We start from the raw sequence: 20574 nt of genomic DNA, 5'->3' as shown, positions 1-20574 counted from the left end.
AATTCCGTCTTTTCTTCAAGCCCAACCTTTGGTTTCCAAGATTGAATTAGGTCTCAGGTTCTTTCTTATTAGTGGGTTATTATCAGGGTGCCACTTCATAGCCAATTTTCCATAAGCTTTCTTCAATTCATCGTATATGGGCTCTTCTCGACCTGTAAAAACTTATAATAATTCACACCCATGTCTTCGAACTTCATTCTGATTCTCATCAAAGTTTGAATCTTTCTGTAATTAACTGGTTGCTTAAAGCTTCAATGTTAGTAGCTTCAGATCTGAATCAATGAAGGTTATGTTAAATCCTCGTTCATCCAAATAAACAATGATTAAAAACATCAAATAATAACAAGAAAGAAAAGCAAAGGCAAGAATGACCATGTTTTAGATGAAGATGATACATTTGTGTGGAGGGGTTAAAAACGCTTAGGTTTTGAGCTTGATGAAGAAGACGAAGCAGGAGTCCTTGGTTTTGTTGTAGTCTAAAACGCTGAAGCTAGCTTCAATACTTTGTCGCGAATAGAAGAAAGGATTGAAAGTATAGTGGAGAAATCAATATCAGCCATTGGATGTATTTTGTACACGTGTCGCTTTGTCATTGAAAGCTTAGGCAGGTTAGGTAGATAAGGAGGTTAGGAGAGGATCCTCTCCCATGTTAAAATGCAATTAATGAGAAGACTTGACTTCTCTTTCATTTATCAATTAAAAAATTAAGGGAGTAAATTTAACTAAATTTTAAGTAAAATTGCTAGAATGAACTTCTGAAAGTTGGTAGCCAAAACACACATGCATTTGTATATTTGGAATAAAATAAGAAAATTTTACATAAAGCTATTGGAGTTGCTCTAAATTAAAAAAAAAAAAAAATTGAGAGCCACTCTATATTTAGGAGCCATGTAGTTAGAACCTAAAATGGAAAGACAATTAAGAGGCTCCTTAGACTTGTTAAAAGATCTAAAAAATATAAACATGCTCTTCAAATAGTTACAATGCTAAAATAGAGTTTACTTCTTACCTTTACCATACTTGTGATAAAAACCATGACATTCGTTGCGATTGTGATGGATCCAAAACTTGAGGCCACATGAGCATTAGTTTCATTATCCAATGCCACAAGTAGCACAAGACTGGGTGGAGTTTGAAGTTACTTGAAAATGAGTTTGAAACAAGGCCGATCTTGAAGGAATATTGCCCTTGTCTGAACTTGCACCATTACCAGTCACTGCCAATCGTTGATAAAGAGTTGCGCAAAGGAAGAAGGAGGTTGGATCTGACACTGTCACGCCCTGATTTTCAAATATCATCAAAAATCAAGATAATTCTCACAATTATATAGCCGTGATGGTTCAGCCATCAATATAGAATACCTGAAAAACTTTTTCCTTTTAACCAAGTACATACTGATGTCCTAAACCTACTGTGTTAGTACAGACTCGCTCCTCATAGTGATATATTATACAAGTTTATGAATTAAGTTGCAACAACAATTAAAACGTAAATTCTCCTTAGAACTCACTATATAGCGGAAGTCATAACAATGACAAAGCCAACAAAATTTGTTTCTTACCCGTACATCTGCGAATACAATGTCTCAGTTTCAGCCACGATTACCCTGACCTGCAAGATTAACCCCTACACCATCGAGTAATGCACCAGGTTGCCACACAACAAACCTAATAAGCTTATGAAAGCTTATATGAGTAAACTCAAATACATCAATAAAAATAATTCACACTAATCACGAGAAAACCACCAATCAACCTAAGGAAAACAACTCACCTATGACTTCTTTCAAACTCCAAGTCCTTTTCTCAGAAGGAACAACATAAATCACCGCCGTGATAAAAACATATTATTTGATAACTCAACAAATCAATATGAAATTCAAAGTCCCTAATGGACAATAAAAGAAAGAATATCCTCAAGACTCTCTTTTAAAATACGTACTCATGAGTCTCAAGCAACCTCTACCATTACCTCCATAAACTACAATGATAGACAGACTAGAGCTCTAATTGATCGTATCCAATCACTCGGCCAAAGGCTTGGTTCCCGATTACATGTCTTGGTCACCATCTATGACATCTAGTCTTCAGACCCATCTAGTCTTCAAACAAAACATTTGAATAAGTGGCGCAAGACCTAAAAATGTTACATAAATCTAAATAAAATATTTCCCTTCCCTAATCACCATCTGTGACCCATAGTACAAAGACCAATACGTTTAAAATAGGTCACGCTTGGCTCAAAAATGTAACGCCAATCTCAATACTTTTCAAAACAATAGAAAACATCATTTCCACAATATTGTTTCCTGAAAAGTCAGATCTCAAAACAATAATATGAACACAGTCATGCATATTACTTTCATCACACATCACACTATACATATATACATATACATACATATAGCCGAATTAGAAGCGGGCGTCCGCACATATGCAAAAGTGTGAACGTCCATCCTCAGGCGTCGATGGCGGTGTTGGTGTTGCCGGACGAAGACTCTGGACATCCCGGATGGCATCGCTATCAATGCGAAGGCTCAGTTGATCGGATTAAAAGAGGTGCACGGCGAGCTCGCCTGAAATTAGAAGGGATGCATGGCGAGCTCGCCTGAAACCATGGAACCACCATCAAGGTCGACTTTGAACTCTTCATTGATGAGTCCAGCAACAAGAAGAGGCTCGACATTGAGGCCTGGTTCCATCCGGCAAGAGTAGCGGTGCCTGTCGCACTTGATGTAGTTGTGACGATGGATGTCAGCACTTTTTCTGTCTTGCGAACGTTCACTTCTGAACCGCTCCTTACACACACACACACACATAGTCATTTGCTCAGGAATGCCACTAATACCAACTATCACTACTACAAAAATTGAATCAGACGACGCCTCTCAGACGACGCATTATACTTTTCCATCGTCTGGTTGATTTTTATTTTTGCAAACATCATTTTTACATAATATGTCTTCTGATAGACTTATGAATTATTTCAGAAGGCGTTTAAGGATAAAATCGTTGTGTGAAGCTAAAAAAAAAATGAGCGGCAAGTTTCCCACCATATAAGTGGTGCCAAACCCTATCATTTTTCTCCAACTCCCCAACGAAGGAAGTCAAATTGATAAGAGACAAATCCCAAATTTAAAATGGTCGCATTCAGACCACATTTCTATAAATTTCTGTTGTGTGAGTTCTTGTCTAAATTGATAGGGCCTGTCCAAATTTACATAGGCCAGAGGCATAAAATCCTAACACTTGAGTGAAATAATAACAAAAGACCCAAATATCTCGACAGCGCGCCATTCTCTCTCGACAGAGACTCAAAACCATCTCGACAGAGGCTCAAAACCAAAACCAAAACCCAAACTCAAAGCTCCTCACTCTCTCGACAGCGTCTCCCAAACCCTCTTTTTCTCTTCGACAAACCCCAACCAAAGCTCTTTCTCTTCGACAAACCCCGACCAAAACTAACTCTGCCTCTAGCAAGGTTATTCGATCTGGGAAACAGTTTAGGGAAGAAAACCTAATGGGTAGCCTCTAGGATTCTTCAGATCTTTCGGCGATAGTGATTGTTGCTTTCGTCGGTGGTTATAACTTTGAAAGCAAGTGCAGAGGGTTTAGGGCTGACCAATTTTGAAAGAAAACCTAGAGTTGAATCGGAGAAAGAAGATGCCAGACTTCTAGGGCTTCAAAATAGGAGCCGGATTAATTAGGGTTGGGGATCTGTGTTGATTTTCAAGAGGCTTCAGGATTTTGGTCGCCATTCAGGTTGAGATGATTTTTTGGTAAGTTATTTTATTATGAAATTCAGCTATGGGTAACTGGGATTTGAATTTTGTGGCTTCAGTATTGGATTCGAACATTGGAGATATGGATGTGGGTTCCATCTCACCGAGTTCTCTCGCATGGCCGACCCTTCCTTTGAGCCTAGCCGCCCTGGCGAGTCCGTCATCGAGCTTGGCCGCGTTATTGACCGCGGTCTCAGGTAAAATCAGCTACTTTACTATTGCTATTGATTTCAGCTACGCTTGAAAATTTGAACAGTGATGTATTTGCAGGGTGAGTCGGGCAGTTGATACAGAGTCGCTTTGTATTCTTTCTGGCAACCTCTGTTTGGAACCTCTATTTTCTGTCAAATTGGGTGCAATCAATTTTGGCATATTGTCTAATTGGTCAGTGATGAGTGTTTGATCTTAATGAAACAAAGGTATTTCCTGAGAGTTTAGTAGGCGACAAGATGGTTTGTTTTTACTCTTAGAGATGGATTGGTACTCTTTTGCTATTGAGTTATTGTCCTGGAACTCATGTTTTTTAAATAACTGTGTGCAGATTTTTGGTATGGCAGAGAAGGAGATGGAATACAGGGTTGAGTTGTTCAACAAGTAAGTTTTCTGCATTGTATTTTAGTTGCTGTCACAAACGAATAATGGTGTATCTTTGAGCCGATAATGACTTAAACAGTTGATGCATATGGCACATAACCCTCAAACTACAAAATGCCTGTTTGAAATTGCTTTATTAAGATTGACGAAATGCGTATGACTATTTTTGTCAGCCTCGGCCCTTATATTGGTTTAAGTGGAATGTGATGATAAACTTTTTTTAATTCCATTATGTCTAATTCTAATACAAGAGGCTGAGTTATGTCTAATTCTAATACAAGAGGCTGAATTATGTCTAAATGAATTTTTTTCGTATTCCATTATGCCTAACTCATATCTACTATTTTAATAGAAGAGGCTGTAAAAATGAGCCCTTTTTTTTCTTTCCAAAATGATGACAGTACATTCAGTACTTACTGATGTGCATTCTTCATATAGTAATCTGCCACTTTGAAATTGTAGCATTCATGAATTTTGTGGAAAAATACTTTTGCTTCACAGATCACTAACTTCACCAATTCCATAATAGAGATGGAGTGCCAGAAGACCTGTGTCTTGTATGTTGGTTCTAAAGTGATGGGTTTTGTAACATTTTTATTGTAGATTTTCATCAATGTTCCATTCTGGTACTATGGTCTCCACTCTTGACTCAACCAACCAAGAGCAAGTTTGTTGTGGTCCCTGAGACCCTTCTCAAGTAAGTCTTTTCCCTTCATTATTAGCCATCAAAGTTCTGATTTTGACTCCATTATAAACTTGACATTTGCGAAATGAACAAATTGTGTATATTTTTAGGTAAATTCCAGCTGAGGAGATACTGATTTAGTATGGTGGTTTCAAGAGAGAAATTGACACCAAATTCTTCTTCTCTGAAGATGGTTCTGTTTTTTGAGCAACTCTCAAGGCCATATCAAAGCAAACCATAGAAATTGATGCAGCTCAGGTACTAATAATTTTTTTATTTGTTTGGATACTGTAAACTGAGGAGGATAATAACAGAAGTTTATTTGAGGCTGCTTTTTGGTTCTCCAGCGCATTTTGTAGAGAGTCTAGTATTTAGTTGTTTTGTTTTGTTTTTTTTTTTTTTTTTTCTGATTCTTTCAATTGTTTTGTATGTGAAGATTTTGTTGGGTAGATTTACCCAACTGTTTGTGTAAGAATTTGACAGTAAAAGGAAACACAGGTTATGGATTCAAAATCATAGATATGTATATGTATATACCTGCCTCACTACCGTCATCTTCAACAGATAGCACACGAACCAGCAGCTTTATTCTACAAGACTTATCACATCAACAAAACACCAAAACCCTTTAACCAGGTGGCAAATTCACTAACTGTAACTGTGCTATGCTTACTCTGTTATGAAGTCTTTGCTAACTTCTAAATGGATGGGTTCATTTAATAATGATGTTAAGGTGATACAATTGATTTTGTTCTCATTTTGTGCCTGATTTGATATATACTCTAGAGTTTAGATGATAGAAGAGATGGAACTCAGAATATCCCAACTATTGTTAAATTCAGTGTTAATCTTCATTTTAGGTCAAGGAGTGGGTAGCACGAGCAAGGAAGGCACAGAAAACATGGGCAAAGAGCAGCTTCAAGCAAAGAAACATGTTTCTTCGGATCATATATAATAGAACACCATGACCTTATATGTGAGAGTTCAGTTAGAAAGAAATTAATTGATAATTGTTATACAACTAGAATACAGTTATATTACCCGCAGCAAAGCGCGGGCTCTCTAACTAGTGTCTTTGTTAATGCCTTGTCTTTCCACACATTTTAATCCATCCTCTTAGAAATAGTTTCAGCAATGTTATTGCCTTTCATTACTCTTCCAATTTGTACTACGTATTAGTTTCTTTGGGATTATATTATGTTAGGACTGTTTGGGGCAGCTGCATATCAACATGGGTCTCAACATTATGGTCACAGCAATGTTACTAGCTGATAGAAATCTTGAATATTCTTTTTTGTATGAGTACTAGTTTAGAAAAATGGCAAGCAAAGATTTGTAGCACATTTAATATTTACCTTCCCAGGTGATGAACTTGATTGGCGATGTAAGAGGAAAAGTTGCTGTGATGGTAGATGATATGATCGACACTGCTGGTGAGTCTCGACAATATATGAATTTTCATGTTATATATTTCTCCTTACTCATGAGGTCAAACAGTTAAAGATGGATGATAACAGTAAAGAGAAAGAAATGTGTGTGGACTTGGAAATATATTATGTAAGTATAACAAAGTCACTGAACAAAGTCTATTCAAACCTGAGGTGTCGTCATTTTAGGAGAGGTTATTCACTGCTTGATAAAGTGATCTTGATTTAAGGTTATTTTCTTATAGTCTGGAGAAATAGAACTTCCCATCTCCTTTTTCACTTACATGTTACTGCAGAGTCTCCAGTATAGATTCTTTTGGTTTAGTACCTTTTGGACTGGATCAATTGAATGTAAATAGTTTTAAAATTTCATTTCATGAGATCAAGTACAAGAAGTTGTAATGTTGTATGTCCTTAACCATTGCTTAACCATTGTTGTGTTGATGGTTAATATGTGGTTCTTTGCTGCCGAATGGTGTGCATTACATGGTTTATACACCCTCTGACCCACTTCTCAGCTTCTTTACGTTTTCATGGTGTTCTCTCTAATTGCTAACATTCTTCTCATTTTTCTGTGAATTTGTGTTATTAAATTGATTGGGTTCTTGATTCCAACTGACTATATCAGGCAATGAACACACTGTGATTATATTAAGGATGTGACAATAGCAAGCAATGGACAACTGACTATATTAAGAAGCTGTACAGTACCCAGCCACTATATGATATAGAAAACAGTCAAAGTTGACAGAAAGAGAGAGAAGACAAATGTACAAATGACCCTCCTATATTAGTTCTGATGCTATTGAAGAAACTCCAGAAGATATTAAGGGTGTGGAGCTCCTCAAACTTCAAGCTCCTTAGACTCCAATGAGGTCGTGGCTAGACACTCTAAGTAAATTTCTCGATGTATTTTGCTAGGAGACTATTATTAGATGTATTCCTTTTGTGGACAAAAGATTATCTTTGCACAATTCATTTTGGTGCATGATGTGGATTATGACAGTTTCTTTTATATGTATATATTGATCAGTTACTGTTAATTTGGTCCTTTTTGATTCCACATCCAGCAAATATAATACATTGAATTATTCTATTAGGACAACAATAACCACAAAAAAACTGTTGTATGTACACAATATTCACAACAATCTCAAAATAAAAACTGTCGTCTGAATTTAAAATAGATAATGGATATTTTGAAAAACTGTTGTCTGAATGAAAGTCACACAACTGGCATAAAATAAAGCGACATCTGAATTGCAATCACACAATAGTTTCTAAAGTCGCCTGTCGTCTGAAGAATAGTCACGCAATAGCTAATGCTGTCGATAGGCTGCCGGCATGCTGCCGACATGTTGCTGCCATGCTGCCGAGCCCTTCACACGACGGTTCCCTACAATCGACCTTCATCAGACGGCGCCTCGATATACAACGGTTTGCCTCCATATCAGACGACGGTTTTTAGCCGTCGTCTGATTCAATTTTTGTAGTAGTGTATAGTCACAGTTAAATAATTAACTCTAAGACGATAAGGTAACTTTGTTCGTAAATGAACATTGTGAGATTTACTCATCTTGAAATTCCCACTGCGTCTTCACACAAACGAGACAACTTACCGAACACCCTCTATCAAGTACCTAAGGAACATACGGTCTTAAATCAATACACTAAACATAACGATTAAAGTTCGAATCCCCCATTTGAACTAAAACCTAAAAGTAACGCCAATTGAAATGAAACTTCATCTGTAACCACCCAAAATCTCTGGAACACTTTTGGGATTGATATGTTGAAATGACAAGTCGATCCAAAGGTTGGATCCTCATGGATCGAAAACCGAACAAATCGAAACTACAAAAAACCCTAACATATTCAAACGATCTCCAAATGTTACAAACCATATATCAAAATTTTTGTATCGATGAGTAGATGATAATGGAGCAAGAATCTGTTCCAACCCAGCCAGACGTGCATCCGCTCGCCGCCACAAGCGGCTGGCGTGAGCCTTATGAGCCACCGTGCCAAACTCCACACCAGCTTAATCCATCTGTCCAAAATGTAGAGAACATCACGAGGATCAACTTTAATACCGGAGACTTTTAGCCAATTAGGCCTAGATCTCCGCTAATCGCCACAAAAGTTGAGATAAATTTCTCATCGAGGATCGGAGATCCTACGATACAAATCGATCAACAAGACCACTAAGGATCGAAAGAGGACGATGTGGGCTACATGAATCGACCGGTTTTAAGCAGTCCCGTTGCTGGAATTCTCCGGAAAGATTGGATCCAAAAACCGAGTCCGGGTCGGGTCAACCAGAAGCTAGGGAGAGTTTGAGTTTTTTGAAATTTTCAGGAATCGCCCAAAATGGAAATTCTCGTTTTGTTTGAACTATTTCTAGAAACTTGCTATTTATACCAAAAAATTTTGAAAATAGAAATAATTCCGCTGACCATAACTTTGACATACAATCTCCGATTTACACGTGCCGCATGTCCACGAACTCGTATCGATGTACTCTACAACTTTCGGGAAAGAAGTTTTTGGAGAAACTCAACGTATAAAAGGTTGTCACTCCCCTGATTTTACACACATGAAAATCGATATATATAATCCCATAATTATACATGTGTGAATGTTCAGTCATCAATACAAATACCTGGAACATCTTTCCTTTATAACAAGTACATAATGATGCCCTGAAACCATTCGAGTTAATATACACTTGCTCCATAGAGTCATATATTACACAAATTTACGAATTAAGTTGCCATCACAAAATAAAGCGTAAATGCTCCTCAGAGCCTACTACATAGCGGAAGTCATAACAATGGCAAAGCCAACAAAATTTTCTTCCTACCCGTTCAGCTGCCTGTAACTACCTCAGCTTCAGCCACGATTTTCCTGACCTGCAGGATTAACCCCTACACCAAAAGAATGGTGCACCGGGTTTCCACACAACAAAACCCGGTAAGCTTATGAAAGCCCGTATGAGTAACTCATGAACATCAATCAACAACTCACACACATCAGCTAAAGGAAACCATGTAGCCATGATTCCTTCTAACACTCCAAAACCTTTCCATCTAAAGGAAAACATAAATCACCGCTGTGACAATGTTCTATTTGCTAACTTAACCATCAAGAAGCAAATCAAGTCTCATCTAGACAATAAAAGAAGAATACTCAAGGAATTCTCCTTTTACTACATACTTATGAGTCTCCAGCAACCTCGACCGTCACTTCCATAATCTATAATGGCAGACAGACTATCGCCCTATTGAAATCGTAACCACTCGTCCGACTACGGACGTGATTACCTATTTCCTGCCTTGGTCACCATCTGCGACCTGTCACCATCTATGACATGCGGTTTCAGACCCCGTCTGGTCTCAAATCAACATTTAGGTCACCATCTGTGCTCTATCACCATCTGTGACACATGATCTTCAGACCCCGTCTGGTCATGAAATCAAACATCAAGGTCACCATCTGCAACCTGTCACCATCTGTGCTCTGTCACCATCTGTGATATGTAATCTTCTTAGACCCTATCTGGTCTTAAAGCTAAACGTTAAGTAAGTCGCAACCGACCTAAAAACGTTACAACATCTAGCTTCGGCTTTCCTAACCCTTGCTCAACATCTGTGACTCTTGGTACAAGGACCAATACATTTAAAATGAGTCACGCTTGACTCAAAAATGTAACATCAAGCTCAATACTTTTCAAACAATAGAAAACATCTTTTTCCACAATATTGTTCCTGAAAAGTCACATTCAACAATAATATGAACACCATCATGCATATTATTATTCATCACAATCATCCACAAGGATATATATATTTCACGTAAATATATATATACGTAGACATTCGCTCAGGAATGCCTTCTAATACCAACTATAGTTTGCAGTTAAATAATTAACGCCAAAACAATAATGGTAATTCTGTTCATAAAGAACCTTGTGAGATTACTCACCTCGAACTCCTGCTGCGTCTTCAACAAAACACAAAGCCGCCAATTCACAAATAATCATCCACTGTACTTCGTCAAGTACCTATTCACATACGTTTCCAATTTAGTGATGATTCACATTTGATTTAAGTTCGAAACCCTCTGTTTTGAACTAAAACCCCCAAAGTGGTGCCAATCGAGGCAAAACCACATCCGAGACCTCCCAAAGTCTCCGGAATACGTCCACGATCGATGTGACCAAACCAAAAGTCGATCGGACGCTCGAATCCTCACGGATCGAATAAATCGATCGGTATGAAACTATAAAAATCATAACAATTTCATACGAACTCCAAAATTTTCATATTATATATCGAAACGCTCATATCAACGACTAGAACATATATAATACCACAAACAGTCCTGTACATGGCCGGAACACCGCCGGAAAGCAGCCACAGGCGGTGGCGCACCGCCGCCGTCCAAAACTCAATATTTCACAAAACTCCCAACATCAAAAAGCTTCATCTAAGCATGCTTGTGAACTTTCATAACTGGATCGAAGTCAGAAAACAAGCTTAAGGGATCGAAAACTACCTCACAAGCTTTGGATTATTGCTCAAACTGAGTTGAATTGATTTCCACGTAAATCGATCAAAACAAACACCATAGATCGATCAGGAAGCCTATTCTGAACTCAACCAAGGAAGCATGAAGCCACGAAGTCGCCAGAGTTGTGTTTTCCGGCCGGGTCCGAAAACTCTAACTGTACAGCCTTGCAGCGCCGCACCCTGTGGATCTCGTCGCTAGAGAACACCACAGGGATGACCGGACGGAGGAGGCGAACCAACTGACTAAGTTTCACGGCTAGAGACCGCCGCAGTTCGCCTGAAAAGCCGGGTCGAGTCACCGGGTTTGGGTCGGGTCAGTCGAAAATCTTTGATACTGAACGTATCGACCGAGAGAGAAAAGGGAGAGAAAAAAAACTTCCAGAAAAGGAAAGTGGGAATTATGAAAATAATTTCTGATTTTCCATATTTATACTAAGGGTCTTTTCCCGTATACCCAAAAAGCCTTGGTATTTTTCCCAACTGCCCAACACTATGGTATTACACTGTTGTTGATAAACAAAGACTATCAGGGATGGTTTAAACAAACAAATGCCTTTTGTATCCTATGTTGACCTTTAGGTTCTTCTACAGTTCTATTTAACAAAAAGGAACAGTAAAAAAAAGGTCAAAACAAAAACAAGACTAGCCTTCAACATGCCACATTTCGCCTAACGACTCCTTGTCTAAGCGACTACTCACAGGGCGGAATCACTGCTGCTTGTCCTAATTTTTTCTGTTTTTAAAACTGATTCTTTCGGATAAACAGTAAAGCTTTAGGACTTTAGATTTCCATGAGATGCATGCATTCGAATGTTAAACTCTACATAGTAAACTATGAATGACAAAGATGAGTATGATAATGACATTTAGACTTAAACATAATGCTGATTTTATAAGTTAAAGAAGTGGGTGAACATCCATCTGAATTTATTTATTCAAATATACATATAGAACTTAAACAATCAGAGCCTCATTCTTAGGTAAATAGCAAAAGCTGTTTAGCTATCCATAAGAATGAGAACAGTTACTTACTTGTACTGATAGCACACTACTTCACACCTAGACAGGAAAGGAAGTACCCTGCTACTATGGCTTTCTTGTTTGAGAGAATCTTTTCTATCTCAAGTTTCGAATGCCTTCTAAGAGAAGCTAAAGCTCCTTATATAGGGAGCGGAACTCAAACTAGAATTCAAAATACAAAAATGTACAGAACAACTTCGTGAGCTCTTGCTTTTCTGAGTGCTCCTGCTGGTGGAGGTCGGTTAGGGAAAAGCAAAAGGTGAGAAGTGAAATGTTTTTCACTTGTCCTTTTTCTTTTGAAAAGGAAAAAGCAAAAGTAGCTTTAGAAAAGTCTAAAAGTCTACAGTTGCAATTTTGGTGCTGATTCTTCACCTGTAGCTTCACATGTTCTCGTCCGTTTCAAACTGGTGGCCAAAGACAAAGGAGTTGTTGTCTGCTTGGGCCATGCGAGTTGTTGTTGCATTATCCTCGACGTCTGTATCAACATACATTTTGTGGTGGTTGTCATTTTCAAGCTTTTCCATCCAACACATGCATGTCATTGTCGAGTCTATCTCTTTTCTGGTTAGAGATAGGAATAAGTCACTGCTGACTACGTCAGGATGATCGTAAGCAGTGATGATTGTCTTTTCTCCTGCTGCCAGGAAGGTATTGTTGACATCTTCAGAGATGATCTTCTTGATGTAGTCAAGAGCCATGGCTTTCATCCAAGGGATGCTGGAATTTGGTTGGCCATTGTATGCTACACAGGCTGGTTGAAGATATCTTCTTTTAATAATTCTCACATAATGATATGGAGGAATATATTCAATCTTACCGTTTGCATTCTGGATCCATTCTGGAGGAGTGGATCTGAACTTCAGACGAAGTGTACAGTCATTCTTCCTGATGTTTTTGACTGTGTTGACAATAATAGGTGGCAAACCTTTCAGATCATCATTAGTTTTGGTCCACAGATTATGGACAAAACCATTTTCAACAAGCCAAAGCTTGTGTTCTTGGGGATGTTCACTCTGAACATTTACCAGGTATCTTCCAACATATGGTCCTGCGATGATAAAGAGAGTTGGAGGAACTAGGTTCTCTGGATTATGCCTTCCTATCAGACTATGGAATTCATGCCAGTCTGATTCATTTAGTGCCATGATAGGGACCCTAGCACTTTCTGGACTTTCAAGGAAGGAAAATTTTTCTTTTCTGACAGCACTCTACTGCGTAGGAAGCTCTTCCCCTTGTGGCCTACCATTTGCGTAAAGCTCTTCAGCTAATGCAAAGAGGGCTGGAAACATCAGACCACTGCTTCTTTCTTGAAAGGCAAATAAGAGATTATCCAGGATTGCCTTCTGGTGATAAGCTAGTCTCCTGCCAATTCTGAACACAGGAGTGTCAAAAGTTCTTAATTCATAATTAAAAACATTTATAACTCCACTAGGAGTTGGTCTGCTTTTTGGCAAAGTAGCAGCCATCAACGGACTTGTTGTGCCTTTACCATCTGCCGTTTGAGACGGGCTAGCCAATCCTTTACCCTGGGATTGATCAGTTGAGGCTAAGCCTTTTGAGCTTAGCAGAAACCTTTTAAGGATTTTCTCCTTGGTTTCTCTTGGATCCTCTTCAGGTTCCTGTTCTTTCCCAGCTCTTCTGCTTCTAGGATTACGACCTTCGTCGTCTTCTCTTTGGCTGAACATTGCCATTTCTCTGGTCAATGCGTCTGGAAGATAATTCTTGTTACCTGCAATTAATTCAACAGTATAATCATATTAGTTAAGAAATAATTGCCAGTTTGCTAATCTTCCTCTATCAGCAGCTTTGTCAAGTTTAAAATTTTTAAAATTCTTTACTCTGGCACAATCGGTGCAGACAGTAAAGGGTTTTCCAAGATATGCTGGAGAATTTAAAATCGTTTTCTTGACAGCTAAAATTTCTTTTTCCCTTGTGGGATAATTCAGTTCTGCAGGGCTGAACTTGCCACTACAAAATTTGCAGATCTTTTCAATGTTAGTTCCAGGCGCTCTCGCCAGAACAACACCGGACCAGTAATTATCGCTCGCATCTGTCTGGAGGATAATTTCATCGTTCTCTTCTAGTTGTTGAAGAGGAGGGAGGTTTCTGCAGAGACTTTTTATCTGCTTCACGATCTTTTCATCATCTTCAGTGAAGTTCCATTTTCTTTTGGAACTTGTCTTAGGAGATAACATTGTTGTTAACCCTAAGATTTTGGGGATGAAATCTCTCCCATAATTTATGACACCAAGGAATCTCTCTAGACTCTTAGCATCAGGAATTTTGTCTGGAAACTTCCAGATCTTTTCAAGGATATGTGGTTGGAGCTTTATGACTCCATTCTTGATGTTTATCCCTAGGAAATCAACTTCATCAAGGATAAAGAAGATTTTCTTCTCGCCTAGGATAATTCCATGCTGAACTATCAGCTTTACTACCGCATGGAGGTGTTTCATGTGTTCTTCCCTGTTTTTGGAGAAGACCAGGATGTCATCTATGTAGACGACGCAGAACTCCGCCTCATGCTTGAAGATGTTGTCCATCTTTCTTTGGAAGATTGAGGGAGCTTGCTTTAGACCAAAAGGCATTACCAGCCACTCGTAATGACCTTGAGGCGTTCCAAATGCAGTGAGAGGAATGCTCTCAGGATGCATTTTGACCTGCCAGAAACCCAACTTTGCATCAAATTTCGTAAAGACTTTAGCTCCTCTAAGCTGGTTGATCAGTACTCTGACTTGAGCGATCTGATAGCCGTCTTTGACAATCTTCTTATTGACATCTCTGTAGTCAATAACCATTCTAGCTTTTCCTCGTAGTTTCTCTGCATGATTTCTCACGTAGAATGCTGGAGCATGATGAGGGCTAGTGGAGGATTGAATTAATCTCTTCTTCAGGAGATCTTCAATATCACTTCTGAATTCTTTTTGATCTTCCTCTTTGCACTGAGGAATGGCTTTGACATGGCAGATAGCGTTCATGTCATGCAATCTCAATTCACAGACCACTGGGTCTTTTTCCCAAAACTTCTGAGGATTTGTATCCACATTCTGCTCGAGTAGTTTCTTGATTTTTTCAAGAGTGGGAATTTGCTGAGACTCAAGCTTGTTCTGAAAGTGCTTGAGGTTATGCTCATGGATGAAACTAGCTTCTTCATCTTCACTAGTTTCTTCTTCTTCTTCTTCTTCTGAAGATTCTTCAACAAGCAACTCTTCTTGTTGATTGATTTGGAGTATGGGCTCAAATATGGGTTTGTAGGGGGTAAGATCACCACTATTCTGTTGCGATCTCTGATATTGAGTAGTAAAACCAGGACCTACCACACTTTTTGCTTGTGTGAGTCGGTCTGCCCAGAACACCCGTTCTCCTTTCCTGAAGCCTATCGCTTCTTCATCCTGAATGAATCGTTGCTGGAGAATGAAATCATTTCCCAACAAGAAATCAGTTCCTTGGCCTTCAGACTGCCAAACATTCTGGATGATAAATGTTCCTCCACCAATGGTGATATGAACATTTTTTGCTACTTTCTTCATGGTGAGATGACTTCCATCAAATGTAACACCAGCAGCTGACTTTTTCTTGTCTTCTTTCCAGAGTTCATCTGGAATTGTAAATCTCTTTGCAACAGTAAATCCCGATCCATTATCTACAAAGGCATGTAGATGATGTTTTCTGTGATCTGGGAATTTTAGTCCAATCTCTATATAGTTGCTGTATCTACTGGTAGAGACGACCTTCGATTGATGAAGCTCATTTTCTTGAGCTTGTTCCGTTGGAATGAATGGTTTACATTCTTCTGGAACATTTTCCTGAGTGGGTGATTTGTCAGAACCATCATCCCAATCTGTAGGAATTATCTCTTTTCTATCTGGATTACTGAACCATGACGGAGGGTCATATCTGACTTTATAGTCAAATTTGCCAGATGGCTGGCCAAGTAGATCCCATGTTTCAGTAGTCTCTTGTCGTTCTAAGAGATGAACGGTTTCTGGTGGTTTCACCAGTTCAACATTCTCTGGTATTTCAACCAGTTCAATATCTTCATCGATTTTTTCTTCATCGATGATTTCTTCCTTTTTCGAGGAAGAAGGTTCCATGGTTTCCTGGAACAGAGTTTCAACTTCTTTCGCCTTTTGCTCAGCAAAATACTCTTCATATTCTTGCTCAACCAACTGGCTGACAAGACCATTCTTGGTTTTTCTTCTTGCTTCTGCTATGAAGCATTCTTTGTGATAAGTCTTCTTAGACTCTTCACAAAACATAGGGAGACCATTCTTTTCTTGACATAAGCAATAGTCACAAACGAATGTACCAGGGTTCACCTGATAAGAAGACATGAAGGTTTCTGTCTTGCTTTCTTCCCAGTTTTTGATTCTCAAAACATTCATTTGTCTGGATTCGAAGTACTCTACTTCAGAATCTATCTCAGACTCAGATGATGATTCTTCTTCTTCAGACCAGGCAGAGTAGACTGACCTGTCGTCTTCTTCATCATCAGAATAGGCTATTTCGTAGCCTTTCATGTTTGCTTCTTCTACTATTTGCTCATATTCTTCAAAGAGAGCTTTAGTAGATCTTTTACCCTTTTTCGGGCATTCATTGGCATAGTGTCCTTCAGCTTTACACAACCAACATCTTCAAGCTTTCTTGCTAGGTTGTTTATGCTGATGAGTATTCTTCTTTTTCTTGAAGAACTTCTTCTTAGGATCTTCATCCTGCTGCTTCTTGTAATTGGAACTTCTTTTGAATTTCCAATCCTTCTTCCGATTACTCTTTTTGAATTTTTTAGAGTAATATTTTTCTTTTTTCTTTCTGCGGAAATTGGATTCATGACATCCCCAGTTTGTGGGCATATCCATTATTCCATAGCAGAAATTCTCAACTCCTTTGAGTTGCTTCTTGGCCATCTTAGCTCTAAGATTGGCTTTGCATTGCTCCTTCAGTAATTGCCGGATTCTGTAGGAAATTCCTCCAACTGAAAATCTTTCAATTGGTTTCTCAGCTATGCTTTCTCTCACAGCTGTTCTCCATGGTTCAGGGAGCTTTCTGTTTGCCACTCCGGTGAGAGTAGTTTCATAGTACACCTGCAAATCTGGTGCTTCAAATTTGCCAAGGGTAAGTGCAGAGGCCATCATCAGGCTATCTACCCATTGGTCAATGGTTTTTCTTTTGTCTAGACTCTTGTCTAGATTCAACCAGATGCCGTAGTTCGTGATAGGAACTCTTGGCAGATTGTCCTCGGGGACGAATCTTTGGGAATTTCTTTCCCCTTTTTTACCCGTGGGGGCTTTCTGAACTGGGAGTTTTACTTTCCCTTTTTCTCTGCTGATGAAAGTTCTGGAGCTATCTCCATCTTCCATTTCAAGATCTTGGTAAGGAAAGACTTTTCTCGTCTTTCTGATTTTGAACTTTTTCATTGCTTCGATTAGTTGTTCTAATCGTTCAGGACTTTCACAATTCTTAGCTTCTTTGTAAAGATCATAGAGCCTCTCAGCTCTGATCATGTGGACTGGTTTGTTCAGATCAGCTTCCAGATCTTCTTCTGATATTGGCTCTTCAATAGTGGGTTTTGTACCACTGACACCGGCTTCTCTGGTGCTGTAGCTTCTTCTCAGAAGGTTGTTGTTTATCCTGAGCTTCTCTAGACCGACATCACTTTTTCTGTGGTTGTCGAAGTTGAGGCTGATTTCTCCAGTTCTTCTACTCTCGTAGATCTTTGCTTTTGCACTTTCTGCTGGTAGCTTCGGACCGGATAATTTCCATTCAATAGGAAAAGTTACTTCATTCCAAGCAACCTTGTGGATCTGCTGTGAATGATTCTTCTGGCTGGTGAGGAATCCAGTAGTGAGACCAGGGATGTTGGAGATCCGTGTTTTTGGCTCTACTGTGGTGCTCATCAGCTTGTAGTATACTCGGTATACTATTGCTAATTCTTGCATTTCTTCTTTCATGGATATTCCATCTGTCTTGACTCTCAGTCGGAGACAGTGGGCTGCATCTTTCAAGCTGGTGGTGAAGTTGGGGAAGCAGTTGAAATATGCTACTTGGTTGCATAGTGCTGCTTCTAGAGTTCCCAACAGACTAGCTTGGAAGTCTGTCATTCTGTTGTCTTGCAGGATACATAGGACTGAACTGTTGATGCCTTCTCTTGCCAAAAGCTTTATGCCGACTTGGACTGCTCCAATGTGCATAAATTGATACTTCTTTGCTTGTGCTCTGGCAACTTCAGCTGGAGTGATCATCAAGAGATCTGTCTCTCCAGATGTTGAGGGGGTTGTGAATTCAAGTACTTTGAAATCATGGCTGTCCATCAGGTCAAATGTTCCCCTTCGGTAGATCTGTTTGAAATCTAGCTTTGGAATTGAGGCGTTTTTTACCTCGTGCTCGATTTCATTGTATTCATATTCTTCAGAATTTAGGAGTTGGACTCCTTTCTTTTTTCCAAAGATGCTTAACATCTTCATTTCTCTTTTTTCCGGGTTTTCATACCGGATACTAGTCTGACTAGTAGATGGTTCCAGAAAAATCATGTTTGGAACACGATTTGAGTCTGGTTTTTCTAATGGTTTGAACCCATTAGTCTTCTTTTTTACTGTAGGCACTTTCTTGTCCTTCAGTATCTTTTCCAGCGTTTTTTGCTGTTCATTGATTTTTCTACTGACACTCGTCAGCTTTTCTTCTTCCGTTTTTGGAAGTTCCTTGATATAATCCAGTTTGTTTTCCAATCTTTCCAATTGGTGGATTATAGCAGGTAGTTTTTCTAGAGTCGACTGACATCTAGATACTTCTAGTAACAGCTTCTGATATTTCTCATCAGAAGATTTCAGTAGAGAATTTATTTTCTCTAATAGTAATTCAGACATAGTCCCCATTAAGGAGGGGGGGGGGGGGAGAACTCCTTGAGCTATTTTACAAGCTCTGATACCAGTGAGGTGCGGATCAAACCAATGCTCAAATAATCAAGAGGGCTTTGTTCCTCTTGCAGAACATCTAAGAGATTTTCTATCTCTTCTTCTATTCTATAGATTCTAGTCTGTAGTCTATAAATAATATCCCAGTAATTGGGAGAGTCTCTACTAAGATTGTCTCTATAGGTTGTCAATTTTCTCAATTTCTCTCTCTCTCTTTTTGAAGTTCCTTAGTAGTAATTTTGCAGATAGCAATCAACTCAAGTCTGTCTATAATCGGAATTATGAATAGTAATTTGTATTGTTTACCTTTCGAATTTAGAGGATGATTGTCAATTTCATATATATATTCAAATATAAACTCTGATGGGCCCACCACGTTTCTAAAACCTTTAAATAAACAAAATTATATATCAAACTATATGAAAGAGACATATGCAGATGCAGACTCTGACAAACTAAGAGGTCAAAGAAAATTGCTAGAGAAAGGAACAAAGGGTATCAATGGTAGGGATTTTGAAAAGATGGGTAGGTAGGAAAGAAAGTGAGAAAAGGTTGTGTAAGAGGGAACAAAAATAATACACTGGGGTGTATGAGAAGTATTTTCCCGGATTTGGGGTGTATGAGCATTAACCCTTATACTAAAACGGAAATTTCTTCCGCTAGCCATAACTTTCTCATACGAACTCCGATTGACGCGTTCCTCATGTCCATGAACTCGTATCGACGCGCTCTACAAGTTTCGTGAAGGAAGTTTTCCGAGAATCCCAACATATAAAAAGTCAAACTTCACACGACCCCCTAAACTGTGAAATTCGAATAATTATACGTACAAAAACTATTCCACTTCACATACAACCTACGAATAAAGTACAATAACAAATATTCGTACAACTGGTCCATTATTAAATACCAAATTTAAATAACAGAAAACCAGGTCATCACAAAGGTCAACCTTCAAACTCCTTAAAACAATGCGTTCCGAATATTTATTTGTCCGAAAATAATTCCAAATCATGAATAAGATACGAATAAAGTATAAAAATAATAATTCATACAACTGGTCCATTATCAATTGCAAGAATTAAATAATGAAAATCTAGGTCATCACAAACACAACCCAAGGATGTTTCACTGCTCCGATTTATAGGATCTCCCAAAGATTGAAGAGACCAAATCTATGTGGTCGGAAAAAGCGCACCCACCTTGAGAAGATGAGGAGAATTGGCGTTAGAAGAAGACCACAAGGTACATTGACTTCCGCCAACAAACTTGTGAAGATACCCAACGTTTTCAAGTAGAAGATCGACATACTGTGTAACGCCCCAAACTGCACGTCACAGTGCCATAAGTTCCTAAAACATAAATTGAAGGTTCGATTTACACTTCAGAAACCTGCAAAGCATTTTATTAAATTACTTTTCGTAAAACGCACAACGAAAACATATTAAAAATTTTGAGGTGAAAACTTTATAAGATTAATTTTTAAGTTGTCCATCTAAAGCTCGTTTTGATTACTAAGTTGAAGAAGTCTAGATTTAGCAGATTATCAATAAAAACAAACTAAGGAGTAATAGGTTCTGAACAACAA

The 20574-nt window shown here is 38.6% G+C and overlaps 1 long non-coding RNA gene across 1 annotated transcript; it reads left to right on the top strand.

The window, feature by feature from the left end:
- The first annotated feature begins 3382 nt into the window (after window positions 1–3382).
- LOC112176923 lies at window positions 3383–5309 on the top strand. Its single transcript, XR_002927206.2, has 3 exons — window positions 3383–4375; window positions 4979–5072; window positions 5171–5309. It is a non-coding gene; the product is annotated as an uncharacterized LOC112176923 (long non-coding RNA).
- The last annotated feature ends 15265 nt before the right edge of the window (window positions 5310–20574 follow it).

This window comes from Rosa chinensis, chromosome 7 (genome assembly GCF_002994745.2).
Source record: "Rosa chinensis cultivar Old Blush chromosome 7, RchiOBHm-V2, whole genome shotgun sequence".
NCBI lineage: Eukaryota > Viridiplantae > Streptophyta > Magnoliopsida > Rosales > Rosaceae > Rosa > Rosa chinensis.
The sequence above is the reverse complement of the archived record's forward strand: the minus strand, read 5'-3'. Positions and strand labels throughout refer to the sequence as shown.